This window comes from Oncorhynchus masou, chromosome 2 (genome assembly GCF_036934945.1).
Source record: "Oncorhynchus masou masou isolate Uvic2021 chromosome 2, UVic_Omas_1.1, whole genome shotgun sequence".
Classification (NCBI taxonomy): domain Eukaryota; kingdom Metazoa; phylum Chordata; class Actinopteri; order Salmoniformes; family Salmonidae; genus Oncorhynchus; species Oncorhynchus masou.
This window is the reverse complement of record NC_088213.1, coordinates 31,141,420-31,155,509: the sequence shown is the minus strand read 5'-3', so window position 1 is coordinate 31,155,509 and position 14,090 is coordinate 31,141,420. Positions and strand designations below refer to the sequence as shown.

Below are 14,090 nucleotides of genomic sequence, written 5' to 3'. Positions count from 1 at the left end.
TTAACAAATTTGGAATTTAACAAAAACTACCATTCACCTACAGGCCTTAACTGGCATTGATAATAAGAGCCAGGTATTTCTAGTGAGGTTAGGTCATAGTTCTTCAAAACTACTTCCCTAGGGGCATGAGGTATTTCACCCCCTGTTGTGAAACAATGTGTTACGTGATGGACAATGACACTAAAATTGGTTTTGATTATTTGTTTGTTCAAACAAAATTATCTGCCTGAAACACTTAAGAGAACATGTGGTTTGTATGTTATGTCTTAGGGAACTTTAACGCAGTACTTTTTCACAGTAGAATTATTGGGCAGTCATGTAAACAATGTCAAGAGGGTAAAGTCAAGGAGAGCTCATTATGATGTGCTGATTAACTATATCTTAATTTGACATTGTGTGCTGAAATGTTTGGAAATCTAGTTGAACACTGTGTGCATTTACCCATTGATCAAGTCATTTATTTAACAGTATTGTTGTGGGGTGGTTTGCAGCCCGCCTCAAAGTATGGCACATTCCTTGAGCTGACCAATGATACTTCTGGACACATGAGCGTGTAAATGTTTATGTTGACAAATTATTTGTTTTAAAATAATGCGTGTTTGGCCGTGTTATGTTTTTCTCTGCATAATGTTCTTGATAACATGCAAGTGTAATGTTCCATGTGTTAGTGAAAATCCAGATATAAACATGAATTGTAAGGTCATGTGACATTAAGCATGAATAATGTACTAATGAATTCTGTTGTGAGGAGTTGTTTTAGCTGACACTGTGGCAGCCTTTGCCAATGTAGCCCTTGGCTCCAGGCCTGTGGCAGAGGCTAATGCAAATATTACTATGTGCCGTGGCCATACTAAATGCTGTTTTGAACAGTGTACCAACAGTAAACTGTATATAAAGATTGTTTCTGACTGATCATCGTGGAAAATGTGACCAGTGAATGAAGAGATTCAATTATCTGGCCCGGGTTACCCTGGTGGCAGGAGTTTGGGCAGGTGTGCGTTCGTTTTGGAACCGTTCTGCCTCCTTGGGGTGAGCCAGGTGCCCCCCACATCCGTGGTTCAAAGCCCACGGTGAAGTAGGCTCCAAAGAAAAGTCACATAGCCGAGGCTAGATCAAGCACGTGGAGTGAAGAGTATGATTCGGTATTTTCACATGCACAAGTGATTTTTTTATTTTTTTATAAAAATGCTTTATCTGCCTTCCCATCCCAATGAAAACTAGTTCGAAAATTCGAACATATGTGTTATGGACAGGAAATGTACATTTATGGACCTTGCTACCTTGTTGACAACCTTACAGATTATTGTAAGGTTTGAGAAGGGCGCTTCACCGCGTTTGCTCGTTCATAGACATGTGCACTGCGGCTCGGGTTAATAGAACGCCCTCATTTTCATAAGCTTCACTTGTTGTTATCGTTCCACGCATTTTTTATATTTTTTCGTTCCACGCATATTGACCAATCGCAATGGAGCGGTCTGGTCCTTCGAAGGACCCGATGAGGTCGTGGGAATGCACGAACATAAAAACAATAACATGTGAATACTTTAACTAGAATTAATCGAATTTCCTTATTGTACAATTCACAACACGAATGATTGACAGCAATCATAGATGCATAGATACGTATTTGTGAATGTTACTTTTTGTTTACATTATTTTACGTCAGGCTTATATATGGTTGATGACTTGGTTTATCTCATTCTGTGTAATCGTAGCTAGTTTTAAACAGTTGAGGCTCGGAGTCGATCTACCGCAACAGGGGGATACTCTGTCTGCATCAGTCGAAATATGGTTCGCATGATGGGGCTGCTTTCAGTGAGTGTTGTGCCCCTGCGGAACGGGGTGCAGGCTTGGGGCAGAGGCTGCGCCATCATCCCGGCAGCTTTTCGCTACAGTAACGTTAGCGCGTCATCGAAGGTAGGGTGTCATTTCTTTAAATAATTCCGTCTGCCGTCAACTTGCAAAAAACCATGTAATGATATAATTCATTAATGCCAAATTTACAATATATTTACAAATGTATGATTAAGCCTTGTTTGCCTTTACTTGATGAACTTTGTCACAAAGAGTTTCTTGCATAAAGATCCCTTGTTTATGAAACTTTTCCCCCCTCATTCATTTCATAACATCGAGTTGCTGCGTTCTATGGGGAAGGTTCGTCTCCGCTGCAGCACATTATGGGTCATGGCTAGAAGGGATCTCTCCAGTTTTTATCAAATTAACGTCAGATTTGACTTTTCGTAGCAGGTTAGGAGAATTATCGTAATATTTTATGATAATTTGGTTAAAGTTAGGACAATTTGTTAGGTTTAGATAAAATGCAAAATAAGTCTACTTTTGACGTAAATGTGATAAACTGCATCCCGTCGCAACGGTATCGGAGACTTTCCTATTTTTCTAGCCTTGACCCAAATTGCGTGAAACATTCTAGGGCCTTTTGCCAAATCGATGCTTTTATAGCCTAACATCAGTTCAATGAGTTAATCTGTTTATTAAGGACGTTTTAATATTATTTACTATAATAAGAATCAGTTATTATGATGTGTGGATGTGTTTTATATTCAGTGAATAGTAAAAGGGATAAAAAAATGATGCACATCCAAAATGTTTTGTAGAGGGGCTGACTAACAGAGAGTAAACTATAAAAAGTAAGTCTGTTGCTATACCCATTTAAATGCTTGGGAGCATAATTAGAATATTCAGTGAATAACAAATGAATTGTATTCAACTGTGTATTGTTGAATATCAGTAGCCTAATGCAGATATGTTAACCCATTCAAATATGAGATTCAAGGTAGGCTGTGTTAATCCAATCCTGCTCTCTCCTCAGTGTTCCACATTAAAAAGAATCAATCCCATGGGATTAAATCAATGCATTTACACATTGGCTCGATTGCTCAGTTCCAATCCCCACGAGGTAAATCACTCCAACACCAGGAATGTGTTGATGTTATGTTATCATCAATGCATGTAATGACCATGGAAATTACAGATGACTGTGCAATTCATTTTTCTTGTTGTTTGATTGCATCCTACATCTTTAATCCCTATGCTAATTCCGTGTTTTAATTGCTTCAGGATTTGAGAAGTTCTTCCCAAAGAGTGAGGACACTCCTGGAGTGAACAAATCATCTGAAGAGACCGGAGGTATGACTGAATGCCTATATCCTGTCTCTCTACTGGCACACTGTTCAAACACTGGGATGTCAATGATGGACAGCCAGTTGTCTGTGATTTAATTTCTTGTGTCATTTTGCTTGTTTAGATGAGAAGACCAAAGAGCCAGAATCTCAGGGCGGAGGAGAAGGGGGATCAAATGCAGGTGGCGAGAGAGAGAGGAGGAGTGGCGGAAGGAAGGATGAATCAGACTGGTGGACACGCTTCCAGGTCTGTTTTCAAAGCCTCCGCTTTCTACAGAGCAGACATGTAAACAAACAAGGTGTGCCTGTGTTCTCCGTAGCAACAGCACTCTGTCATCATTCATGTTTGATTTTCCACCCCTTAAGCTACCTGATCTGAACCAGAGACGCTACATAAACACGTCAGTCAATAATGCCTTGTTTGGCAGCCTGTTATGTAATGGAAGAGAAAGGAAAGTAAAAAAAGTTGAGTTCTATTTCTGAAGGGCTGCTGTGTAAGAGGATAAAGGATCACCTTTTATCACACTACTAATGGGGGAGTTGACAGTTTGCATGAGAGGGAGACAGACTGTGGCCAGAGCCCCACTCTGCCTGCTTCCACTCAGACACTGTGTCTGTGTGTTCGCTTGTGTGTGTGTTGATGAGACGGTCTTCTGTATACATCATTTCCACCCTGTTTCCCCTCATTGTTTTCTCTGAATCTGACAGAATGATTTCCCCTGGGATGAGAAGACCACGCGCAATGTCGCGATCAGATTCGCCGGCATGGCCTCTGCGTTCCTGTATTTCTACTTCCGAGAGACTGGGAAGGAGGTCTCCTGGAAGGACTTTGTAAATAACTACCTGACCAGAAGACTGGTGAGAGATGGGGGATATACTAGATTACTGTTCTGCACTAGTTACAATGTAATAACGTTTTATAAGACCCATAAGTAAAGTATTATTGCATGTGTTTTCATGCCTGGAGCTGTTATGTCATTGTTTGTGTGTGGAACGGTGAGTCTGAGGTCTTCATTCTTTGATGTGTCTGATGTGTTCTCTGTACAGGTGGACCGTCTGGAGGTAGTCAACAAACAGTATGTCAGAGTCATCCCAGTGCATGGAGTCAATACATCAGAGGTGGTATGTACCAAATAATCACAGGGGAGACATTTGGGAGTCTTTTTTTTTTTTTTTTTACTATCGATAGGTCCCCTTTCTTTGGACTTCAAGACATGTATAGAGTTTACAAGTTAGTAAGATAAGCATTTGGATTTAGATGTATTCTTTAGTCTTATGTGGTTACGTTCCATAATGTTTTGCTTAGAATTTAACCAGTGAGGAATGCCAACAGTTATAAGTGTGTTCACATCCCCTTGTCTCTCTATGTGTCACAGAGCTACCTGTGGTTCAACATCAGCAGCGTGGAGACGTTTGAACACAACCTGGAGCTGGCCCAGCAGGAGATGGGCCTGGACTCTACACACAGAGTACCTGTGATCTATGGAAGCGAGAGCGACGGGTGAGACATCATGAGGTCTAGGCCATTGCATGGGTGGAGAGCTGTGGGAACAGGAAGACTTTATTTGAATGTTGTTCAGATTAGGAGCTGTGGGGTTGAAGCTCATTTGAAGGTCCTCTCTATCATGCTCTCACTGACCCTGGAGATGTTGATAGATCGATTGGCCCCTTAATGCTGATCTCTCCTCTCTTTTATTTATATATAGTACTTTCCTGATGAGCATTCTTCCAACCCTGTTGCTGGTTGGCTTCCTGCTCTTCACCATGCGCCAGGGACCAATGGCAGGAGGCTGTGGCGGGGGGCGGGGCAACCCCTTCAGCATGGGCGAATCCAAGGCCAAGATCATGAAGGACAACATTGACGTGAGATTTAAGGATGTGGAGGGCTGCGAAGTGGCCAAGCTGGAGATCCTAGAGTTTGTCAACTTCCTGAAGAACCCCCGGCAGTACCAGGACCTGGGAGCCAAGATCCCCAAGGTAACTCTTTCTTTAGAAACCATACCAGCATCTGAAACACTACTCGGATTAACCTGTTGTTCAGGATGATGCTCACCAAGAGAAAAAATAGCAGTGTGTTGGATTTCATGACCATGTCAGGAAAACACTGTGCAGTTTAATTTGTCTATGCAGTATGAAGAGCTGAGATTATAGTTAATTGGCTGTTTGTTTGCATAGACATTTCCTTTGCATCTCAGTCACCACTGCACTCTAACCTCCAAGGACTCACAAGAGTGTCCACTTATACCAGCTATGACCATGTGCTTCCCAGGGTGCATTGTTGTCGGGTCCCCCCGGCACAGGGAAGACCCTGCTAGCCAAGGCCACAGCCGGAGAGGCTAATGTCCCCTTCATCACCGCCAACGGATCGGAGTTCCAGGAGATGTTTGTTGGCGTGGGTCCAGCCAGGGTGAGTACTGCCCTGGTGGAGAGGGGAGGAAGAGGGACAGTTGGATAACAGGGTGGATTTCTGGCTGGAACCAACCGACCAGACATCCTGGACCCAGCACTGATGAGACCTGGGCGCTTCGACAGACAGATTTACATAGGTACGGTACAGTCAGTCCACGCCATAAATAGCATCTGTGTGGCCAGGACCTGTTTATTTCTGTCATTGCTCTACATTATGTCAATTATCTAAATACTATAGTAGGTACAGATAGTCTGTAACAATGGCTGTGTTGATCAGTGGCGACAGGTAGAGGCAGATTAGGCCCTGCTAAAGTTAGACAATCAGACAATTCATTGGCCCCTCTTTCAGAGTCCAACTCTATCAGTACCTCACATATACAGTGCATTCTACATATACGTCACAGTATGTGGAGTTGGGTAGATGCTGCTACCTAGCCGCTATAGGGTATACACAATGATGTTTATTTCTACAGTTAAAGCTACTTAAAAAGTGCTTTATCAGTGTGTTCAGTACTGTGACTCAAAGAGCGTAGTTTACCTGGATTAAACATGGTTTACCTGGAATAGAGTCCCCTGTATGACGTGGCATTAGCCTTGCTTTCTTTGCTCTGGTGTTCTGGTTCTGCTCTCTGACAACTCTTCCTCTCTGGTCAACACAGCCTCCAAACAGAATGAGTTTTCTACCCTGTCATTGGATTAGCATCTTCAGCGCAGTCTATTGAGGGATTACCCAGCCTGAGCCAGCCGGCATATCTCATGACATTAGCACGCCATGCCTGTCCAGTGCTGTCCCGCCTCTCCTGACCCCCATTACCACAGCAACGAGCTAGCTTGGCCCTGTGAGTTTAGGGAAAGGTGTTTAACCTGAACAGCAGGTGTATCTCACTGATCATCCCTAAAGCCAACACCTCATTTGGCTGCCTTTCGTTCCAGTTCTCTGCTGCCTGTGACTCGAACGAATTGCAAAAATCGCTGAAGTTGGAGACTTTTATCTCCCTCACCAACTTTAAACATCTGCTATCTGAGCAGCTAACCGATCGCTGCAGCTGTACATAGTCTATCGGTAAATAGCCCACCCAATTTTTACCTACCTCATCCCCATACTGTTTATATTTATTTACTTTTCTGCTCTTTTGCACACCAATATCTCTACCTGTACATGACCATCTGATCATTTATCACTCCAATGTTAATCTGCAAAATTGTAATTATTCGCCTACCTCCTCTCCTACCGCCTTTTGCACACAATGTATATATAGACTCTCTTTTTTTCTACTGTGTTATTGACTTGTTAATAATTGTTTACTCCATGTGTAACTCTGTGTTGTCTGTTCACACTGCTTTGCTTTATCTTGGCCAGGTCACAGTTGTACATGAGAACTTGTTCTCAACTAGCCTACCTGGTTAAAAAAAGGTGAAATAAAAATAAAAAAAACAGGAAAAACCCTGCGCTATAAATTCTAACTAGAGCCCAGAGTTTTTTGCAGTTGGGTCATGTGGTCAGTGAAAAACTCCTGGTCTATTTATGTTAGACCACTGTCTAGTCTCCATATTCTAGTCCCATACAGCCCTGGCTGAAATGAATGTGATTAAGACCTTTTTTTGTCCCCTTTCCCTGGGTAGTGAAACCACTCTACAGCCCTTTTTGTCCCCTTTCCCTGGGTAGTGAAACCACTCCCTACAGCCCTTTTTGTCCCCTTTCCCTGGGTAGTGAAACCACTCCCTACAGCCCTTTTTGTCCCCTTTCCCTGGGTAGTGAAACCACTCTACAGCCCTTTTTGTCCCCTTTCCCTGGGTAGTGAAACCACTCTATAGCCCTTTTTGTCCCCTTTCCCTGGGTAGTGAAACCACTCTATAGCCCTTTTTGTCCCCTTTCCCTGGGTAGTGAAACCACTCCCTACAGCCCTTTTTGTCCCCTTTCCCTGGGTAGTGAAACCACTCTACAGCCCTTTTTGTCCCCTTTCCCTGGGTAGTGAAACCACTCCCTACAGCCCTTTTTATCCCCTTTCCCTGGGTAGTGAAACCACTCTATAGCCCTTTTTGTCCCCTTTCCCTGGGTAGTGAAACCACTCCCTACAGCCCTTTTTGTCCCCTTTCCCTGGGTAGTGAAACCACTCCCTACAGCCCTTTTTGTCCCCTTTCCCTGGGTAGTGAAACCACTCCCTACAGCCCTTTTTGTCCCCTTTCCCTGGGTAGTGAAACCACTCCCTACAGCCCTTTTGTCCCCTTTCCCTGGGTAGTGAAACCACTCCCTACAGCCCTTTTTGTCCCCTTTCCCTGGGTAGTGAAACCACTCCCTTTTTGTCCCCTTTCCCTGGGTACAGCCCTTTTTGTCCCCTTTCCCTGGGTAGTGAAACCACTCCCTACAGCCCTTTTTTTTTGTCCCCTTTCCCTGGGTAGTGAAACCACTCTACAGCCCTTTTTGTCCCCTTTCCCTGGGTAGTGAAACCACTCTACAGCCCTTTTTGTCCCCTTTCCCTGGGTAGTGAAACCACTCTACAGCCCTTTTTGTCCCCTTTCCCTGGGTAGTGAAACCACTCCCTACAGCCCTTTTTCCCCTTTCCCTGTCCCTCTTTCCCTGGGTAGTGAAACCACTCCCTACAGCCCTTTTTGTCCCCTTTCCCTGGGTAGTGAAACCACTCCCTACAGCCCTTTTTGTCCCCTTTCCCTGGGTAGTGAAACCACTCCCTACAGCCCTTTTTGTCCCCTTTCCCTGGGTAGTGAAACCACTCCCTACAGCCCTTTTTGTCCCCTTTCCCTGGGTAGTGAAACCACTCCCTACAGCCCTTTTTGTCCCCTTTCCCTGGGTAGTGAAACCACTCCCTACAGCCCTTTTTGTCCCCTTTCCCTGGGTAGTGAAACCACTCTACAGCCCTTTTTGTCCCCTTTCCCTGGGTAGTGAAACCACTCCCTACAGCCCTTTTTGTCCCCTTTCCCTGGGTAGTGAAACCACTCCCTACAGCCCTTTTGTCCCCTTTCCCTGGGTAGTGAAACCACTCCCTACAGCCCTTTTTGTCCCCTTTCCCTGGGTAGTGAAACCACTCCCTACAGCCCTTTTTGTCCCCTTTCCCTGGGTAGTGAAACCACTCCCTACAGCCCTTTTTGTCCCCTTTCCCTGGGTAGTGAAACCACTCCCTACAGCCCTTGCCAACATGATTACAGTTTGACATTACCCCATCTCAGCACTGCAGTAAAAGCTTGCCTGTGGTTTTTGTACTCGCAATTCGTCCTTGTAATCAAGCCATTTTAGAAGTGAGAACTTTAAGTGCACAGACATATTTTTGGTCACATCCTTGGCAAAAGTACAGGTGCAAAAGCACTGACTGCAAAATGTTTTTGCCATTATCAGTGATCTCATAACTTGCCTAATTGTCTTATCTGTGTCGATAGCGGTCTGATTTGAGCTGTGCCCAACATTGCAGTAACATGTTATGTCATGTGGTTGTACTCTTTGTGAGTGAGGTGAGATGGCTGATCTAGGCTATTTCTGATGGCTGGGATCCATTTTCCCCAAAGTCCAGTCCAGCTGTACAATGGTAGGCAGCTCTGGCCTGGTCTCACTGGCCTGCAGTCTTCTGTCTGTCATGGAAACTAACTGCAGCCTGAGCGAGAGCTTCTATATACCGAAAGGTTATGTATCCGGAGGACAGTAACCATTAGGGATAGGAGGCAAGCTGCTCCGCTGGGCCTTCTGACTAGGGTGTCAATGTTTCCCTCTTCCTCTCCTGCCTGGGCCAGTCATCCGTTCCCATAAATGTGTTACACTTCCTCCCTGTCAAACCCGATCCCCCTTATTTTTCCCTTTCTATCCCTACACTAATTCAAATTCTCTCTCTCTCTCTTCTTCTCTCTCTCTCTCTCTCTCTCTCTCTCTCTCTCTCTCTCTCTCTCTCTCTCTCTCTCTCTCTCTCTCTCTCTCTCTCTCTCTCTCTCTCTCTTTCTCTTTCTTCTCCTCCTCCTCCTCCTCTCAGGTCCACCAGACATAAAGGGCAGAGCGTCCATCTGAAGCTTTGGCCAGGAAACTAGCTGCCCTCACACCTGGCTTCACTGGTGAGTGCAGGGCCAGGTGTGTTTGTCTGTGTACAGCTCATAGACCAGGAGGTCCGCTCACTCATAGACGCTGCCTTCCAACGCACACAGCAGCTCATCACTGAGAAGAGAGATGTGGTGGAGAAGGTGAGGGGGAGGGAGGGGGTAAGAGAGGGGTATGTAGGAGAGAGATGGTGACAGAGGAGTGAGATATCGAAAGAGGAGGTCCAAGTCTCTTAACCTTTCTGGCGCAGGCGTTCCGCTAGCGACCCACCTCGGCAACATCCGGTGAAATTGCAGAGCGCAAAATTCAAATTCAGAAATAGTCTTACTTAACTTTGATGAAAATACAAGTGTCATACATCAAAATAAAGCTTAACTTCTTGTTAATCCAGCCGCTGTGTAGGATTTCAAAAAGTCTTTATGGAAAAAGCACACCATGCGGTTATCTGAGGACAGCGCCCCGCACACAAAAGCATTAAAAACATTTTTCAACCAGGCAGGGGCGCCACAAAAGTTAGAAATAGCGATAATATAAATGCCTTACCTTTGAAGATCTTCTTCTGTTGGCACTCCAAAAGGTCCCAGCTACATCACAAATGGCCATTTTGTTTGATAAAGTCCTTCTTTATATCCCCAAAAACTCAGTTTAGCTGGCACGCTTCATTCAATAATCCACCTGTTTCCCTTCTTGAAAATGCATACAAAATTAATCCCAAACGTTATCAATAAAATTCTCCAAACAAGTCAAACAACGTTTATAATCAAACCTCAGGTACACTAATACGTAAATAACAGATCAAATTTAAGGCTGAGTATCGTTGTTGTCTATACCTGGAGATAAACAAGGTATATACAGTTGAAGTCAGAAGTTTACATGCCCCTAGGTTGGAGTCATTAAAACTTGTTTTTCAACCACTCCACACATTTCTTATTGACAAACTATAGTTTTGGCAAGTCGGTTAGGACATCTACTTTGTGCATGACACAAGTAATTTTTCCAACAATTGTTTACAGACAGATTATTTCACTTATAATTCACTGTATCACAATTCCAGTGGGTCAGAAATTTACATACACTAAGTTGACTGCCTTTTTAACAGCTTGGAAAATTCCAGAAAAGTATGTAATGGCTTTAGAAGCTTCTTGTAGGCTAAATGACATCATTTGAGTCAATTGGTGTACCTGTGGATGTTTTTCAAGGCCTACCTTCAAACTCAGTGCCTCTGCTTGACCTCATGGGAAAAACAAAAGAAATAAGCCAAGATCTCAGAAAATAAATTGTAGACCTCCACAAGTCTGGTTCATCCTTGGGAGCAATTTCCAAATGCCTGAAGGTACCACATGTACAGATGAACAAGTATAAACACCATGGGACCACGCAACCGTCATACCACTCAGGAAGGAGACGCGTTCTGTCTCCTAGAGATTAACATACTTTGGTGCGAAAAGTGCAAATCAATTCCAAAACAACAGCAAAGGACCTTGTGAAGATACTGGAGGAAACAGGTACAAAAGTATTTATATCCACAGTAAAACAAGTCCTATATTGACATAACCTGAAAGGCCGCTCAGCAAGGAAGAAGCCACTGCTCCAAAACCGCCAATTAAGAGCCAGAGTATGGTTTGCAACTGCACATGGGGACAAATATCATACTTTTTGGAGTAAAGTCCTCTGGTCTGATGAAACAAAAATAGAACTGTTTGGCTATAATGACCATTGTTATGTTTGGAGGAAAAAGGGGGAGGCTTGCAAGCCGAAGAACGTCATCCCAACTGTGAAGCACGGGGGTGGCAGCATCATGCCCTGGGAGTGCTTTGCTGCTGGAGAGACTGGTGCACTTCACAAAATAGATGCCATCATGAGGGAGGACAATTATGTGGATATATTGAAGCAACATGTCAAGATATCAATCAGGAAGTTAAAGCTCTGTCACAAATGGGTCTTCCAAATGGACATTGACCCCAAGCATACTTCCAAAGTTGTGGCAAAATGGCTTAAGGACAACAAAGTCAAGGTATTGGTGTGGCCATCGAAAAGCCCTGACCTCAATCCTATAGAAAATTTGTGGGCAGAACTGAAAAAGCGTGTGCGAGCAAGGAGGCCTACAAACCTGACTCAGTTACACCAGCTCTGTCAGCAGGAAGGGGCCAAAATTCACCCAACTTTTTGTGGGAAGCTTGTGGAAGGCTACCCAAAACGTTTGACCCAAGTTAAACAATTTTGAGGCAATGCTACCAAATACTAATTGAGTGTATGTAAACTTCTGACCCACTGTGAATGTGATGAAAGAAATAAAAGCTGAAATTGTTCTCTCTACTATTATTCTGACATTTCACATTCTTAAAATAAAGTGGCGATCATAACTGACCTAATACAGGAAATGTTTACTAGGATTAAATGTCAGGAATTGTGGAAAAACTGAGTTTAAATTTACTTGGCTAAGGTGTATGTAACCTTCCGACTTCAACTGTAGAACATGGTTGAAAAGTGGTCTAACCTCCATCCGCTCCCCTGTGTCTCCCCTCCAGGTGGGGAGGCGTCTCCTGGAGAAGGAGGTTCTGGACAAGGCTGATATTCTGGAGCTGCTAGGTCCTCGCCCTTACGAGGAGAAGTCTACGTATGAGGAGTTTGTGGAGGGGACGGGGGCCATGGAGTAGGACACCTCCTTTCCTGAGGGCCCCAGGAACTGGAACAAGGACCAGGGGATGGAAGAGCCCCCCCCAGGAGCAGCAATGCAAACACACCCAACTAGGCCATTGGAGGGACATGTTGAGACTTCATATGGTCAGGGGAGGGCACTTGACATGACCCAGACAGACTGATATCTTGATAGGGTGTCAGGTTTAAGAAGGCACCCCTGCACCGTGTCCCTGATGGCTACAGATTGAGGATTGTGGGGTTCAGCAGGGAATCTGCTCCAACTGCCTAGATTGTGGAAATTCTCATGGAGACTTTTTTCATTCAAATGGGAATGCAAAAACGTGTTCCTGTATTTTGGTTTTGCAGGGCATGAGATTCATCAATCTGTGAAGGATATCCACTCCTCCACCATGCTGTTCCTTTCCTTCCCTGGAGATTCCCTGCTGCACTATGTTCCTCCTTTTCCTGACCATAGTGCATTTCAGGGCCTGTGTGGTCATTCTAAGGCCCTAGAGACCATGGTCGTCACATCTTTGTCACAGGGAAAATATAATGTTTTTATAAACTCAGCAAAATAAGAAATGTCCCTTTTTCAGGACCCTGTCTTTCAATGATAATTCGTAAAAATCCAAATAACTTCACAGATCTTCATTGTAAAGGGTTTAAACACGGTTTCCCATGCTTGTTCAATGAACCTTAAACAATGAATGAACATGCACCTGTGGAACGGTTGTTAATAACAGCTTACAGACGGTAGGCAATTAAGGTCAAAGTTATGAAAACTTAGGACACTAAAGAGGCCTCTCTACTGACTCTGAAAAACACCAAAAGAAAGATGCGCAGGGTCCCTACTCATCTGCGTGAATGTGCCTTAGTCATGCTGCAAGGAGGCATGAGGACTGCAGATGTGGCCATGGCAATAAATTGCAATGTCTGTACTGTGAGAAGCCTGAGACAACGCTACAGGGAGACAGGATGGACAGCTGATCATCCTCGCAGTGACAGAACACGTGTAACAACACCTGCAGAGGATCGGTACATGCGAACATCACACCTGCAACAGGTACAGGATGGCAACAACAACTGCCCGAGTTACACCAGGAACGCACAATCCCTCCATCAGTGCTCAGACTGTCCGCAATAGGCTGAGAGAGGCTGGACTAAGGGCTTGTAGGCCTGTTGTAAGGCAGGTCCTCCTCAGACATCACCGGCAACAACGTCGCCTATGGGCACAAACCCACCATTGCTGGACCAGACAGGACTGTCAAAAAGTGCTCTTCACTGACGAGTCACGCTTTTGTCTCACCAGGAGTGATGGTTGGATTTGCGTTTCTCGTCGAAGGAATGAGGGTTACATCAAGGCCTGTACTCTGCAGCGGGATCGATTTGGAGGTGGAGGGTCCTTCATGGACTGAGGCGGTGTGTCACAGCATCATCGGACTGAGCTTGTTGTCATTGCAGGCAATCTCAATGCTGTGCGTTACAGGGAAGACGTCCTCCTCCCTCATGTGGTACCCTTCCTGCAGGCTCATCCTGACATGACCTTCCAGCATGACAATGCCACCAGCCATACTGTTCGTTCTGTGCATGACTTCCTGCAAGATAGGAATGTCAGTGTTCTGCCATAGCCAGCGAAGAGCCCGGATCGCAATCCCATTGAGCACGTCTGGGACCTGTTGGATCGGAGGGTGAGGGCTAATTTTGACCCCCCCCCTTTGTTCAGGGACACATTGTTCCATTTCTGTTAGTCACATGTCTGTGGAACTTGTTCAGTTTGTTTCAGTTGTTGTATCTCGTTATGTTCATACAAATATTTACAGATGTTAAGTTTGCTGTTAATAAATGCAGTTGACAGTGAGGATGTTTTT

General features: G+C 44.6%; 1 pseudogene; it reads left to right on the top strand.

Annotated features, from left to right (window-relative positions):
- Positions 1-12: 12 nt before the first annotated feature.
- LOC135552908 (AFG3-like protein 1) lies at positions 13-14,080 on the top strand (annotated as a pseudogene).
- The last annotated feature ends 10 nt before the right edge of the window (positions 14,081-14,090 follow it).